At 45.0% G+C, this 16,201-nt stretch overlaps 1 protein-coding gene across 1 annotated transcript in view; it reads left to right on the top strand.

Moving 5' to 3' along the window:
• The first annotated feature begins 566 nt into the window (after nucleotides 1-566).
• Nucleotides 567-16,201, top strand: part of TENM4 (teneurin transmembrane protein 4) — a 547,191-nt gene continuing 531,556 nt past the window's right edge. Inside the window, exon 1 of the mRNA XM_045577427.1 lies at nucleotides 567-623. The gene's annotated coding sequence lies outside the window, so the exon portion shown is untranslated. The remainder of the gene's footprint in view (nucleotides 624-16,201) is intronic.

Raw genomic sequence — 16,201 nt, 5'->3', positions numbered from 1 at the left:
TGACAAGTCTTAGGGAGCCTGACAAAGGCATGGGAATACAAATGAGCCAATGATGCAGGCCACAGTGATAGGAGAGCCCTGGGGCAGGGAGGGGGAATTAGTTTTCAGTATAGTGCACTGTTATACCCCCTCTCTGCAAAATGGGAAACTATATGTATGTAGAGAATAAAAAAAAAAAAAAAGAAAGAAAAATATCCCAAACATTAGACATGAGTAGGTAGAGGTAGTGGCATTTTCCTCTGCTCTATTTCTCCTGGTATTTAATGGTGTTTTGCATTTTGACATCTGTGAAAAACAAAAGTAACTGCCAGAATGATTGGAAGGCTGGGTTTTCTGTATCAAGAGTTGGGCACCATCAGTGCCCTGTTTGTCATATAATATCCATTATCATACTTCATCTCTGATTATCTCACTTCAGTTTTGAAATAACTCCCTCCTTGTCCCTGACCATTTTCCCATTTCCCTGGGATCATAAGCAGTTGGTAACCCATATTAGGTATAAACTGATGATGCATCCGAGTCCAGCGATCTGCAGGGATTCATTGTCATTGTCTTCTTGTTTTGCAGATGGAAACACTGAGACTCAGAGAGGGCTGGTGATCTCTGCGACACTCGGTCAGCAGGTAAGTGATAATGCTGAAAGTGAGCCTGACACACGATATAGGTCTCGTCTCCAATCTCTGCGGCCCGTTGTCTCAATCTTGTGACTTTTCTGATTTGTGCAATTCAAGTCAGGAAGTAAGATGAGTTGTTTTGAGGTGTTTGGGTATTATTTGCGCTTGCGGTTTTCTGTTTGTTCCCACCATCGAATTGGAATGGTTACCAGGTGAGTCTGTGAAGGCCTCAGGCATTGCCTGGATCAGATGGGATCTGTCCCTGAGAATGGAAGAGCTCATTCAAACCTGGCCCATGTGCCTAGTGTGACATCATTGAACCTTCAATTGACCCAACTGGTGTGTCTAGAACAGAGAGCCCTGGACTAGGGGGGCCAGGGGACCTGGGTTCCAGTCCCACCATAAGCTGCTCTGTGACCTTGAACAGGCCACTTACCTTGTGGTATCCCTTGCTTTTCATTCTTTCTTTTAAACTTCCCCCTCAGACTATCTGGTGGCAGACTCTGTACTTGGCATGGGGAATAACAAGATAATACAGGCTTTGCTCTTGAGGCCTGCATTGCCCAACTGATGAGATCTTCCATTTCTTTATTACTGTCTCATTGTGAGAATTGCTAGCATCTGCTTTGGTGTTTACAATCAGTAGAACATTTTGCCATCTTCCCCAAAACTCTGTAAGATGAAAAAGCAACAACAACAATAACAACAAAAACACGTTATTGCTATTTTGCAGAGGAGAAAATTATGGCTTAGAGAGTTGGCCAAGGCCACATAGTGAATAGGGGTTAGCATTGACCTTGACATCCAGAGCATTTGTTTCTGCCAAAAGCCCATTGCTTCACCTGATGGCTTGAGCACCTGAGCAGGCATTTTAGTAACTCTGCCCCTCAGCAGGTGGTCAATGTTGGGGTGAGCAGCACCAAGAAGGCCCCCATGGCTGTGGAGGAATTCTTTTCTGTGAGGGGTACTCTCCGGTGTGTGGTGGGTTAGTCCAGAAAGGAATACCTTCTCTGCCTGAGAGTGAAGGCAGCTTTGGATCCTGGGTAAGCTGATAACCAGAGGAAAACATGCAGGGGGCCCTGGGCCAGGATCACTACCTCTGATGTGGGATGCAGCATATCAGAGAGAATCTGCCTGGGGCCTGGATGCACACCCCTTCTATAATGACCCTACTGCTCTGCTGTGTCCCACCAAAGCTGAATGATCCCAGAGCTTCTGCTGGGGCGGAGTTGCCTGGCCTCAGGCAAGACTCAGAGAATGATCTGGATCAGAGGCTGCACTGTTTGTTTGTGGGGATGACAACTGCTTGAGCCGGAAGCTCTGGGGCTCCCCCAGAGCCTGGGACTTCAAAGGGTGCTGAACAACGCCAGGGACTAGGCCTGCTTTTCCCTCCCAGTATGTCTGTATGGCATGGATTGTGGCCATCCGTGATGATGTACCCCCATGTGTGTGATGTGTAAGATTTGTAGGGAATGTGTGTGTGCATTTGTGGTGTGTGTGGGAAAGGTATGCATGTATGTGTGCATGTGTGTATTTAATCTCTAGGAAGCAATTCTTATAAAAAATTCAATTCTTATAAAAACACGGTGTAATTTTTCAATAGAACCCAGAAATGGGCTTTTAATAAGCATCATTAAGCTCTTTGATTACAAGGGGAAGCCAGCCATTCTTTCATCCCGGCTTGGATCACACAGTTCTCCCTTGCCCTGTTCTGTGGGGTCAGATAAAAACTACTATTCATATTGGTCTCTCTCAAGCCCTTTCTCCCCCTTTCCTGCCCTCCCCAGCCCCGGCCCCCACACGGGGCTTGTCTGATCTCGCCGCTCAGACCTGCACACAGACAGGGCTGGTGTCACCACTGACAGATGATAGCTGCGGGCGTGCCTGGAGTCTGAGCGCCCTGTGTCTCCTGTTGTCCCAGCAGGAAACTTTAGGGTCTTTGTTCAGGAGGTACTCTGAGCTGAGAGATCCGGGGCTCCTTCCTTTCCCCGAGGGTCACTTACCACCGCCGCCACCCCGCAGGGCTGTGTGTGTGCAAACCTTTTCCTTTATGGATTGGGTTTCCCCTTGTCCGACAAGGGAGGAGGCCAGGCCCCACTGAAAGGCAGGTTTCACTCTGGACTGAAAGCATCCCTTTAGGTCTCCTAAGGAAGCCAGTTCCCAGAGCGATTATCTTTCCTGAGTCCAGAGCGCGGTGAAAGGAAGCTAGGTGGGACTAGCAACAGGCTCTGCAGGTGGTGCTACAAGAATGTTCCTTCATGTAAGCAGGCCTGGGTTTGTGCAGTTCGGTTCTTCTCTGTGCACTGGCTCAGTTCTGGGCTGGTATGTTCTTATTTGCATGGCTCCTTCTCAGAGGTCCTGCATTCCTGAGGAGGGGAGTTTTGCCTGCCTCGCCTCTGGCACCCCAGCACGGGGAACTGGGGCACACATGGGGCACAGGGCTGAATGTGCAGGAGGGGCAGCCAGTGTTGGTAGTCTATACAGAAGCTGCTGGCTCCAGGAGGTTGGTTGCCCAGGTGGGGTACCCGTGCCATGTATCATACAACAGGTCTGCAGTTAAATCCTAGCCTGGCCTCTTAGTGCACCAAACAACTCAGTTTCTCTGCACCTTGGCCCTAGAGGGCCTGCCCTATTTGGAACACTCTGCCTAGATCTTGCCATCAACTCCAGGGCAGTGGCTGGCCATTCCCCGAGGCTCCAGTCATTGGCTCAGAACTGGGGACAAACCAGAGAAGCCACTAAACATCACAGTCCTGCCACACATCCCCAGTGGACATGCTGCCTTGACTTTGATACCTATCCAGACACACTATCCAGGGCTAGGGACAAGAGCCATCAGCATCAGTTCTCCAAACACCCTCAGTCACAGCTTTAAAAGACATGTATTAAGCCCTACTATGTGCAAAGCACTGTGGTAACTTCTTAGACATATTTTTTCTAATTTTCATAGGCATTTTCCAGATGATATAGCTAAATTTCAGAGAAGTTATCATGCCCCAGAATACATAAATAGTTCATGAAAATTCCTGGATTTGAATCCGGCGTCTGGACTAGAAGCTTATAGCTTATGCTCTCCACCTCAATGAAGCATGTACTACACAGGGTTGGCAAAAATAAAAAATAAAATAAATTAATAAAAATGGTTGTTACTTAACAGCAATAGTTCTTTTAAAGATAATCTATAATAATAAAAGCATAATATGCTAATTAGACCAGACATCCTTCTGGACAACCTTCTGGACAAAGCCAAGGCTGTGAGGGCTGAGGCAAGCCACCACAGCTGTGAGGGCCAAGCCCCTTGCACGAATTTTGTGCATCAAGCCTCTAGTCATTAATAAAGCACTTACTGTATGGCATCCTAATCATTGGTTCTTCTGTGATCCTCTCCCACTGGATCATGAGGTTCTTGAGGCAGAAACTGAAAGCCCCAATCCTTTGCAGGATCAGGGTTTATGGCAACTGGTCAATAAATGTCTGAGTGATTAATAATACAGGAGCGGGCAAAGTAGGTTTATAGTTGTTTATATGGAAGATAATCCAACAGTCGTATATAATAAAAATCTAATATGTAAATTGTTCTATTGGGAGTTTGACCGCTCACTATGAAGTGCACTGACCACCTGGGGGCAGCACAGAATATGGTGGGCATCAGTGACATGGCAATGGGTGGCAGTGAAGGCACTGCCAGCCCTGATTTACCCTGAAAAGAGTGGGACCATGGCGGGATGGTGGGGCAGGTGAGGGGCGGCTCCAGGCCAAGGCTGGTGCAAGTGGGGGCCCTGATCACCCCACTGATAGCCCCACAGATGGCAACCAGTGGCTACGGCAGGATTGGGGCTGCTGCCTGGATCCCAGGCACTGATGGAGCCAGTCGGGGGGCCTTAGCCCTGATCAATTGCCCCATAGGCAGGATGGTGGAACAGGTGATGGGGCAGCACTAGGCCATGGTGAGGTGCCAGGCAGGGCTGTGGGACTGTGAGCCTGGGGGTGTGAGCTGCTGCCTGATCCCCACAGGCCACCTTGAGGACCCCACCCATGCACAAATTTGTGCACTGGCCCTCTAGTGAATAAATAATAATACAAGACTAATCTTTGTATTTTGTGTACTCACAATTATAAACCTACTTCTGCTCAGCCCTGTAGGTATTATTTGAACTCTTTAACCCTATAAGATTCATTTACACCAAAGAAAATAGAGGTTTGAAGAGTTTTGGGTAACTTGCCAGGGTACCTCGCTGGTAAGTGACAGAACCAGGAATAGAATCTGGGTGACTGATAGGAAAGTTTGGTATTCAACTGCAATGATGTCTTGCCCCACGCAGAGGCACTGGCCTCCCCCACGGCCATAGCCTCAGTGATACCAACATCCTCCGGTGAACTCCAGTCACTCAAATCCAGCTCCTGCTTACCCAGTGCTGTGTAAGGTTTCCATCCAGAAGGAATGGAGCTGGAGAAAGCTGGGAGGCCATAGTCATGCATGAAAGGCAGTAAGAAGAGTCACTAATGGAATTAACAAGAAAAGGGTCCCAGCCAGTGTGGTTGGTGGTTGAGCATTGACCTATGAACCAGGAGGTCACCCGTTCGATTCCCTTCAGGGCACATGCTCTCCATCCCCAGTAGGGGGCATGCAGGAGGCAGCCGATCAATGATGTTTCTCTCTCATCTGTGTTTCTACTTTTCTGGAGAGGAGACCCAATTCATAAGACACAAGCAGGGCAAAGTCAAAATCAAGCAGGGCAATCTTTTGAGCTCAGTGGATGGCAGTGGTGAAGTGATTCCATGGTGTTTTCTGGGGGTATTTCTCAGGCTTGGCAAGTATGCTACCACTGGCTGAGTGGCAGGTGAGGCCATGGGAAAGTCTCAAGGAAGGGCCTTTCCTTCTAGTACCTCCCACAGGACCTCCTGGACCAGCGATGGGTTTCATCATGTGGCACTTCACCTTATGCAAGACAAAGAAACGGTGCCCCGCCCAGCCTCATCGCCACAGGATAACTGACTCCTGGTGACTTTATCCAAAGGGTAGCAGGAGCATGTGCTTCTAGTGAATGTTAAGCAACATGGAGGCAGGTGTGAACTGGGAGAGAGAGGGGCTTGGAGAGGCTGTGGGCTGCCTGGGCAGAGCTAGGATTCCCAACGTTGACTCCTGCTGGGGCTGGGACTAGGGCTGGGGCTTACTTCCTGTGGGTGCCTCTATTCCTCTCTGGCCCCCACCTCACTGATCCTCTTCTCTCCTTGTTTAGAGCCTGATGTTTGCCTGGGACATGCTCCCATGGTCATGCTGATGGTTTAAAGCCAACATCTGGACCCAGCCTGTTTGGCTCAGTGGATAGAGTATTAGCCTGTGGACTAAAGGGTCTCGGGTTTGATGACAGTCCAGGGCATGTACCTGGGTTGCAGGCTTGATTCCTGGCCCTGGTTGGGGCGCATGCAGGAGGCAACCAATCGATGTGTCTCTCTCATACCCATATTTTTCTCTCTGTGTCTCTTCCCCCACCCACCACTAAAAATCAATGGAAAAATAATCTTGGGTGAGGATTCACACACTAAAAGAAATAGGAAGAAAAAATAAATAAAACCAACATCTGTTCTCATTGGCTATTGTGTCTGTTCTGATTGGTTGCTTATCTGTGCCATAGGGAGTGTTAGATGTTTTGAATTTAACTCCTGCTTGCAAGCCTTCTTTTGCACAGAGTCTGAAGCCACTGCCCCATGCCACCTGCATCTAAACACAGGCATGCTCCGCGCACAGCCTGCACACCACTGCTGCACTGACCTAAAATGGTCCTGCTGTGTTTGAAAAGTGCTGGCTGTGCTTCTTCATCTCTCCCAGGGCTGCAGAGTCACCCGAATGTCACCAGCTCATGTGGCCACATGGGCCTTGGTGCTGTGTCTGTCCTTCCCACTGCCACCAGAGTGGAGGTCCAGGTTGTGCTGAGATAGCAGACCCGGGAGCAGGGTTGTGTTCTCTGCTGAATCCCCTGGCATGTCTCCTTAGCAAGCTGAGGGTGTGCTTTATTGCCTGTCTGTGAACATGACTCCCAGGTTCTCTCGGCTGTGCCTTTAAGAGCAAGCTGCACTCCAAATGAGCAGGGGAGTCAGCCTCTCTGGCAGGATTCCTTATGGGCATTTGTGAGTCTTTTCTTCCCTCTTTCTTAAAAAAAATAAAATAAAAAAGCAATGGCAAAACTCATATAAAGGAAAGTGCATGCCCTTTGTACTCATGCAGACCAGGCTTTACACACAGGCTCTGATTTCTGTTCGCTGTTTGACCTTGGGGAAATGGCTCAATCTTCTGGCCTCAGTTTCCTCGTTTGAAAGATGAGAATGATGACAAACATGACAACTAATGTCTTCCACGTACCTGCCGGAATTTTAAGCATTTATGTGACAACCACGAGGTAGATGATATTATTCTATCCTCATCCTACAGATGTAGAAATGGAGGACAGAGTGACTTTTCCAAGGTCACACAGCTAAATGGCAAAGCTGCACAGAACTACAGGCTGTATGGCTGCAGAGCCTGCTTTCTAGGCCTCAGTGCTTCCCTTGCTTGGCCTCAAGACCATGTCAGGACTAATTTCCAAGCAACGAATCTGGAGCAGAGGGTGCTCTTCCTACAAGCAAATTCTCTCTTCCTCTTGTTCTGTGTCTGACAGAACGAGAACAAATCTTTTCATACACTAAGTACTTCTATACACTGGGTACTACACTATGTGCTTTGCATTCATTATCAAGTTCAGATATCTCAGGTTTCCCTTTTTAATACTGTTCCCATTGTACAAATGAGGGGACAACAGAATGAGTAGCCCTGGTGAGGTAGTGCGCTCCCCATCAAGGGAGCAGTTCACACAGGAGCAAGAGGGCCACTTGTCAGGGCTGTAGTGGGGATTCTGGCATTGGACTGTGACATCATCTATTCGATCCCATGATGCTCTTCAGTGCTTAGTTTGGGATATGAGCAGTTCCCATGATTTTGTGGAAGTGGAAAGGGTCTCCTGAGCTAATTCCAGTGTTTCAAGGTCCTCTAGAAAGTATTCAGAGAGCAACTAAATATATTCTGCCTGTGGCTGGAATCTATACAATTGGGAGTCAAGAAACCCAGGTTATAAAGGAAAGAAGGAAGGAAGGAAGGAAGGAAGGAAGGAAGGAAGGAAGGAAGGAAGGAAGGAAGGAAGGAAGGAAGGGAGGAAGGAGGAAGGAAAGGAGGGAGGGAGGAGAGAAGGAAGGGAGGAGAGAAGGAAAGAAAGTTTTAGTCTAGATTCTATAACTAGTTGGAAAACCATTTAGCCTCTTTGTACCTTTTGTTCAGAAGAAATAATAACTTTAAAGAGCTGCTGTGTCTATAAACTAATACATCTAAGTTGAAAGCATTCTGCCATGAGCATCATTAGCATTATTGTTCTTCCTCATGGTGACACCTTCAATCTCTTATAATTTCAAAAATGAGTCAGGAACAAATGCTCTATCTTTCCAGATTAGATGGGTGGAGGAGGAAATGCTGAAAATGAGAGGAATAGAGTCAATCCATCATTTTTATATTAGAGAGCCTCCAAGCCTAAAGCAGAAATTGATCTCTACACAGGCAAAAATAGAAAGAATGAAGAACTTATATTTGAGTTTCCTAGCAAACAAGGGGAAAGGGGAAAGCTGATGATCACATGTTGTTCTTATTGGTTAATGTCAAGTCTTTGTTAAAGAATAACTGAACACAGATGACAAGCTGTACACTAGGCATCGAGCGGTATAGCTTGTGAAGGACTGACTGGCAAATACGTGATGTATTACAGGTTGTGTAATACATCACAGGGACCAGACTCTAGGACAGGGATCTGCGTGCAGGAAGTTTATTGGATTTGCTCTCAGGATCAACACCTGTCGAGGAGTAAGGGAAGTAAAATTGTATGGAAGGAGGAGCTGGGTTACAATGCAGCACCAAAAGACACATCAACTGATCCCAAAGGGAGGTTTAGAGCTGGCATGTCCCTTCAGAGATCCTGCCCTGAGTTCAGGGCAGCTGAGTTCTCTGCCCTCTGCAGCAGCAGCTGTGGATTGCCCCATGCGAGGCAGCCTTCTTGGGTGAGGGCCATTCCTGGAGAAAGACTCAATTAAGAACTGTCAGCAGCCAATGGCAATAGTCCCCACCACTGGAGAAAGGGTGCCGGGGTGCCAGACGGCTGATCTGGACACATGGAAAGCAGGCTGCCATTCCTTCCTTACATCCCACTACAGACGCCACTAAGCACCTCTCCTGGGCACTGTGTTCGGGTGAGGTTCAGAATGTTTTCAAACACAGTGCCCCAGATAAGCATGATCAGTGTGTGGGAATAGACATGTGAGAAGGAGTCCACTGGCTCCTTTTGGCCTGTGCTTCTGCAGGAGACGTTACTGGTGGAGTGAGCATTAAGTCTCCAATGTTATTATTGCTCTTTCAGGACTGAGTAGATGGCAGGTCTTAGACAATTTCCCTGACATGTCCAGTGGAAAAAGGAATTTTCTTATATTTTTTTTCCTTGTTATTCCCTCTGCCCCATTCCATTTGGGCTCTGAATTGTTTTTCTTTTACCCTACAAAATCAGTTTCCTCCATGACTAATTCCACTCCCCTCTCTGTCTCCCAAGTCACAAACTTGCCCATCATTTTATACCCAGTCATTTTAACCATCCACCCCACCTCGGACATCCCTCCCTCACCCAGTTTCACGGCACCTATCACCTTCCAAACCTGTCCATCCCATTAGCTCCTGGCTTTCATAACAATAATAAATAGCATCCATGTTCAGCCAGTGAAGAAATGGGAGCTCAGAAAGCTGATGATGCTTTCTGAAAATGAGACATCTAACAAGAGACAGGTCCAGGTTTATCTCAGATCCCTTAGCTCCCAAAGTCTGCATTCCTTCTTCCAGACCTTTGAAATACTTGTGGTGATTTCTTGATGACTCTACATTCTACTTCCATCTTCTCTGGCTGAGAACTCTACAGACTTCAGTTGTTAATCCCACAGGTCATTATGAATGACTACCAAGTGTTAGAAGCCACCCTGCCCCCTTCCTTTTTCCTTTCACAGGGTAATTGCAGAGTGCTGGGTGCAGCCTGGCCCTGGGGCCTATGAGTTATCCATTCATTTCATGCCAGAGATGCTCCAATGGTGAGGAGCCTTTGGGATCACAAACTCACTCTCAGAGTTGATGGATAAGGCTGACACTGAAGCCAACTAATGGACTTGTGGCTCGTGATGAATGAGACTCAGTCAGACTACCTGGCCAGCTGCCAAAAGTCTGGCAACATCACTGGGTACCCACCTGGTCCTTTATGCCAAATGCTTGTGCTCTGTTCTGTCATCCTTTTTCTTTAAGGAAGATGCATTTGGTAAAGGGAGGTCTTCTGCTTTTAGCTGGGAGTCAGTTCCATCAAAACCAAGGATCAGCCCTGGCTGATTTTTCTCAGTGGTCAGAGCATTCGCCTGTATACCAATGGGCCCTGAGTTCCATTGTGGGTCAAGAGCACATACCTGGGTTGCAGTTTTGATCCCCTGCCCTGGTCAGGGTGCATGTGGGAGGCAACCAATAAATGTCTCTCTCACATCGGTGTTTCTATGTCTCTCTCTCCCCCCTCTCTCCCTCCCTCTCACTGTCTCTCTCTAAAAAACAAACAAACAAACAAAAACCAATAGAAAATATTTTTGAGTGAGGATTAACAACAAACAAACAAAAAACACATCAAGAGTCTCATAGGCTATTGTTAAAGACTTCTTTGGAGGCACCTATTCTGTGCTGGTTAGGAAGCTAAGCAGGATAAGAAGCTAAGCCCAAAGGAATGGAGCAATAAAACCAGGGTCCCACTTGCCCCACAGATATGAGCTGGTGGTTGCTTATTGTTGTGTAAATGGAAGACAGGGTTCTGCAGTCTACAGAAGGCAGGAGGCTTCTGAGCTCTTACAACTGGTTGACTCTGTCCTGTGGCCTTGAGACTGTGACTTCTTTGCACAGAGAGTAACTTAGAATCCTCATGGTGAGTGAAAAGAGAGGCTGATTGAGTCCTCACTCCTCTCTCTAACACAGATTCTCTGTGTGACCCTGTCAGAGCACTGAGCCTCTCTGATCCTCAGTTTCGATATAGAGGATGGCCACTGTAACGCCCCATGCGCCTGTGACCGGGAAAGCAACTTGTATAATGATTTGCACACAGCAGGCACTCTGTAAATGATACCATGTTTTGCATCCCCACCCCCAACTCATTACTTAGTGAGACCAGTTGAGATGTGTTTACTAGGTATTGGTGGCCTACCGAACATGGATATGTCCCCAAGAATTGCAGTAAATCTTTTGTGGAATCATCCAGGGCTGAGTGGGTTCCAAGCTCTCCATCCACACGCCTCCTCACTGCACCCCACGGGAGGTGGCAGGCAGGTTACATACTCAGGACCTCCTACCAGCCCCAACTTGGAGAAGACCCCTGCTTGTTTTCCAATTCTTTAACTTCCACTCCATTTTCCTTCCTAGTAGGATGCCTCCTCTGATTGCTCTGAAGAAGAGGTGGCTAGGGCAATGTGAAAAGGGTCCCACCCCGGGAACTGGCTTCATGAAAACAACACTCTCTTGACCCCCAAGCCTCAGTGATCTCCCTTATAAAGCATAGTAGTAATACTCTTCTTGCTGGCACTCAGATTGCCTGTGGTTGCACACATGAGAGCATGCTATAGAACAAACGTGATTTGTGGTGATGGATTCTTTCTTCTGTGAGTTTTCATTTCCTGGACTGGCCCCTTCACCAACAGCTCTCAACATGAATTCCAAATATATTTGGTTTGTGAAGTAGCCTGTGGATGTCTCTGCTATGAGCTTTCCCCATGAACTTGTTTTAGAAATTGATGTATCTGTCTTCTTCACTGAACTCCAAGATTTTTAAGAACAAAGTCCCACCCCTCTTCGTTCCTCTGTATCTTCAATGTGTCACAGGTGCTCCATCATTGTTTGAATAAATAAAGGAGGACACAAAAACAAGAACACCATGGGCACCTGCTTTTATCTGCTCTGGGAATGTGGGTCCTCATGGTATCCCCCCCACAGTCCCAAGAGGTCAGTAGTATTCCCACTCCCAAAAATAGTTCATCAAGGCCCAGAGAGGTAAAGCCACCTACTCAAGGGCACACAGTGAATCACTAGCAGAGGAAGGGACACCTCAGGGCATTAGACTCCAAAGCTACTGCTCATCTACTGTATCTCCTTCTCTTTTTTTCACATTTTATTGCACAAACAACAATAAGAGGAAAAACACAATCAACTTCCATCTCACCACTTCTAGCAAGTCAGCTGTTTCCATTCTTCCACATTCCTTAGACTCCTTCTTGCATGTTTTTATAACAGCAGCTCACGTGCCATAAAATGGACTCTTTTTAAAATTGTACAATTCAGTGTTTTTTAGTATGTGCAGAGCTGTGCAACCATCACCACTATCTAATTTTGGAGCATTTCATTACCTCAGAAAGAAACTCCATTCTCATTATCAATCACCCCCACCCCCAATCCATTTCCTACTCTCCCCAGCCCCTGGCAGCCACTTATCTACTCTCTCTCTATGGATTTGCCTATTCTAGAACTTTTCTATAAATGGAATCATATACTATGTTGCCTTTGTGTCTGATTTCTTGCATTTAGTATAATATTACCAAGATTTACCCATGTTGTAGTACATATCAATTCTTCATTCCTTTTTATGGCTGAATAATACACACACACATTTTGTTTATACATTTATCAGTTGATGGATATTTGGGCTATTTATATTATAACATATATATATATATATATATATATATATATATATATATAAAATTATTGTTGAGTTATAGAGTTCTCTCTAAATATAGTATATATGTTATATATAATATACATATTATATATATTAAAAATAAAATCATTATATATATATATATATATATATATATATATATATATATGAAACATTACTGGTTTATTATATGATTTGCAACTATTTTCTCCCAATCTATGAATTGCCTTTTCACTGTCTTGATAATGTTCTTTGAAACATAAAAGCATTTCATTTTGATGATGTCCAATTGATGTTTTTTGTTTTTGTTTTTGCTTTTGTTACTTGTGCTTTGGGTATCACATCTAAGAAACCATCGCTTAATTACAGATCATAAAGACTTACTCCTGTGTTTTCTTCTAAGAGTTTTATAGTATCTTTTCCCATCAAATTGTCTTGGCACTCTTCAAAAAACAGTTGATCTAAATGTGAGTGTTTATTTATGGGCTCTCATTTTCATTCCATTGATCTATATGTCTGTCCTGATGCCAAACTCACACTGTCTTGAGTACTGTAGCTTCAGAGTATGTTTTGAAATTAGGAAGTGTGGGTCATCCAACTTTGTACTTTTTTACCCCCAAGATTGTTTTGTGTATGTTGTGTCTATTGTATTTGTATATGAATTTTGGATCAACTTATTAATTTCTTTTTAAAACCCAGCAGGATTTTGATAGAGAATGGATTGAATCTATAAATCAATTTTGGAATAGCCATCTAAACAATCTTCTAATCTGTAGATGTAGATCCTTTTATATATTATAGTTTTACTGTATTCAATATTATATATATAGCATACAATGAAGTCTTGCTCTTGTAAAGAAGTTTTATACTCCTTTTAAAATTTATTCCTAACTATTGTATTATTTTGGATGCTATTGTAACTAGAATTTTTTTTTCATTTCATTTTTTGATGACTCATTGCTAGTATATGGAAAAAATGATTTTGTGTGTGTGTGTGTGTGTGTGTGTGTGTGTGTGTGTACATTGACCTTATATCCTGCAACCTTGCTGAACTGGTTTATTTAGACAAGATCTTGTCATCTATGAGTAGAGATAGTTCTAGTTCTTCCTTTTTGTAATATGGATGCTTCCCTGTCCCCTTTTCTCTTGTCTAAATTCCCTGGTTTGAACCTCCAGTACAATGTTGAATAGAAGTGATAAGGACAGATCTGGTGTTCAAGCTTTCAGTCTTTCCCCACAAACTACAGTTACTGTGGGCTTTTCAAAGATGGCCTTATGAGGGTGAGATTCTCTGTGTTCATAGTTTGTTGTGTGTTTTTGTCATGAAAAGGTGTTGAGTTTTATCAAATGCTTTTCTGTGTCTATGGACAGAAGAATCATGATGTTTTTATCCTTTGTTCTCTTAATATGGTGTATTATATTGATTGATCTTAGTGTGCTAAAGCCAACTTGTTTTCCTGGACAAAGCCCTACTTCATCATGGTGTATAATCCTTTTTATATTTATTGGATTCCGTTCAATAGTATTTTAATAATTTTTTATTTGTTTATTTATTTTTTACCCTTGTCCGAGAATACTTTTTCCATTGATTTGTTTAGAGAGAGTGAAAGGGAGAAAGAAGGAGGAGGAGAGAGAAACATCCATGTAAGGTACACATTGCTTGGCTGACTCTCTCTCATGCACTGACCAGGGCCAGGAATCAAACCTGCAACCCAGATACATGCTCTTGATGGGGAATTGAACCCATGACCCTTCAGTGTGTGTGCTGATGCTCTAATCTTTGGGAAACATGGACTAGGGCAAGTTCAATGATATTTGATTGAGGCTTTTTCTGTCCATACTCATAAGGGATATTGAGCTATATTGTTGTTGTTTTTCCTTATAGTATCTTTAACTGTTTTAGTGTCAGGCAATGCTGGCCTCATAAAGTGAGTTGGGAAGGGTTCCCTCCTTTTTTATGTTTTGCAAGTTTGTGAAGGGTTTGTGTTAATCTTGCCTTTTTTGTTGTTGAGAATTTGAAAGTTGTGATGAGGACTAAGCTTATGACTGCTCACAGTTATCCCTTATCATGTGCTTACATGGGATGAATTTATGAAAATCTTGACGTTGGATTGAAGCCTGAAATTTTACCTATGAGTAGGATAGGGGTACTCCTGCCATTATGCCACACTTAATACCAAGAACCAGGAGTAGATAGACAGACATGGTCTTGCCTCCCACCCCCCCCCACCCATTTTAAACATTTTAGCACAAATATTTGTATCAATACTCTACTGAGCAAAACTTTCTTCTCCAAAACAGATAATAGATTGACCTCTTGAACACAAGTGGAAAAGACCAGTGCTTACTGCACATCATCCCCCTGGAACTCATCCTGTCCTCCTAATATCTACAAGTATTAATAGCTTGGTATCTGGGTTAACAAAAGAGCTGAGTGTTTGTTTTTGTTTCTTTTATTTCATACTAGAGGTCTGGTGCACAAAATTCATGTACTTGGAGGAGGGGGTGTCCCTCAGCCTGGCCTGCACCCTCTTGTACTCTGGGCACCCTCGGGAGATGTCCAACTGCCAGCTTAGGCCTGCTCCCCGCAGTCAGACATCCTTAGCACTGCCACAGAGTCAGAAGAGGCTCCTGCCACTGCCACTGTGCTCGCCAGCCAGCCAGCCATGAGCCAAGCTTCTGGCTGAGCAGTGCTCCCCCTGTGGGAGCACACTGACCATCAGGGGGTAACTCCTGCATTGAATTTGCCCCCCTGGTTGTCAGTGCACATCATAGCAACTAGTTGTTTTGCTGTCTGTTCAATTTGCATATTAGCCTTTTATTATATAGGATAAAAATGAGGAAAGGCTGTGCTGGACTGAACACACTTAGACCAAGAACCAAGACCTGAGATGGCAGCCTGAAAGGTAGCAATGTGGCAACATCACAGTCCAGATAAAGATGGTGCTCAGTCTCTGAACATCCCCAAAGGACAGAGGCTTTGACCTATGATTATTCACTCATCCCTCAGTCACTTCATTAATCCATTCAGCAATTACACATTAATCCCCTTCTTTAAGCTGGGTCCTGTACTGAAGTGTCAGGTCACACAGATAGGAGTCCATCTCAGTTCTTGTCCCCTGGGAGGACCCAGTCTGGTGGGGAACATCAGACTCTAAACAAACAGTTACTCCCAAGCATGATCATGACCATACCATGGGCATAAAAGGCCACAGAAATGTGGAGAAAAAAATTTCAGGGAGGAACAGTGTCAGAGGACATGTGGTCCATATGGAAGCTTGTAAGATGCATTAGCATGCACCCAGTGGGCCTGTGGGATGGGTTCTCCATGCTCAGGCAGAATCAGGCAGTCAGTGAGAGCAGAGTATCGGCACATTCAGAATCATTCACAGGGGCTCAAAGGAACAGAACAGAAAGATCCCAGGAGGCTGGTTTTAAAGGTCTTGCGTGCTTTTGGAAGGAGTCTGAACTTTTTCCTAGTACAATAAAGGTTTTAGTGACTCAGGACATTTTCCTAAACAGCAGCGCAAGGGTACCAGAGAGGCAGCATTGAAACAAGATTTGGTAAAAAAGGTCAGGTCTAGACCTTGGAGAATCATCCCTGAATGGGATGCAGATTTCCCAGGACCTTGGCATTTGAGCATCCCCTACTTCATGGACCTTGTCTTCCCTTGTCCCTGGAAGGGTCCTCCCAGTTTACTAAAAAGTCAGGCTCAGACATAGGGACTTGTGGTATCTGATTCTCATTTCCAAGCTAGAGGATAACACAGAGGCTCAGCGGCTCTTTGGTAAAAACAGGGG

This window comes from Pipistrellus kuhlii, unplaced genomic scaffold, assembly GCF_014108245.1.
Source record: "Pipistrellus kuhlii isolate mPipKuh1 unplaced genomic scaffold, mPipKuh1.p scaffold_m20_p_9, whole genome shotgun sequence".
Lineage (NCBI taxonomy): Eukaryota > Metazoa > Chordata > Mammalia > Chiroptera > Vespertilionidae > Pipistrellus > Pipistrellus kuhlii.
This window is presented reverse-complemented; position numbering and strand designations above follow the sequence as displayed.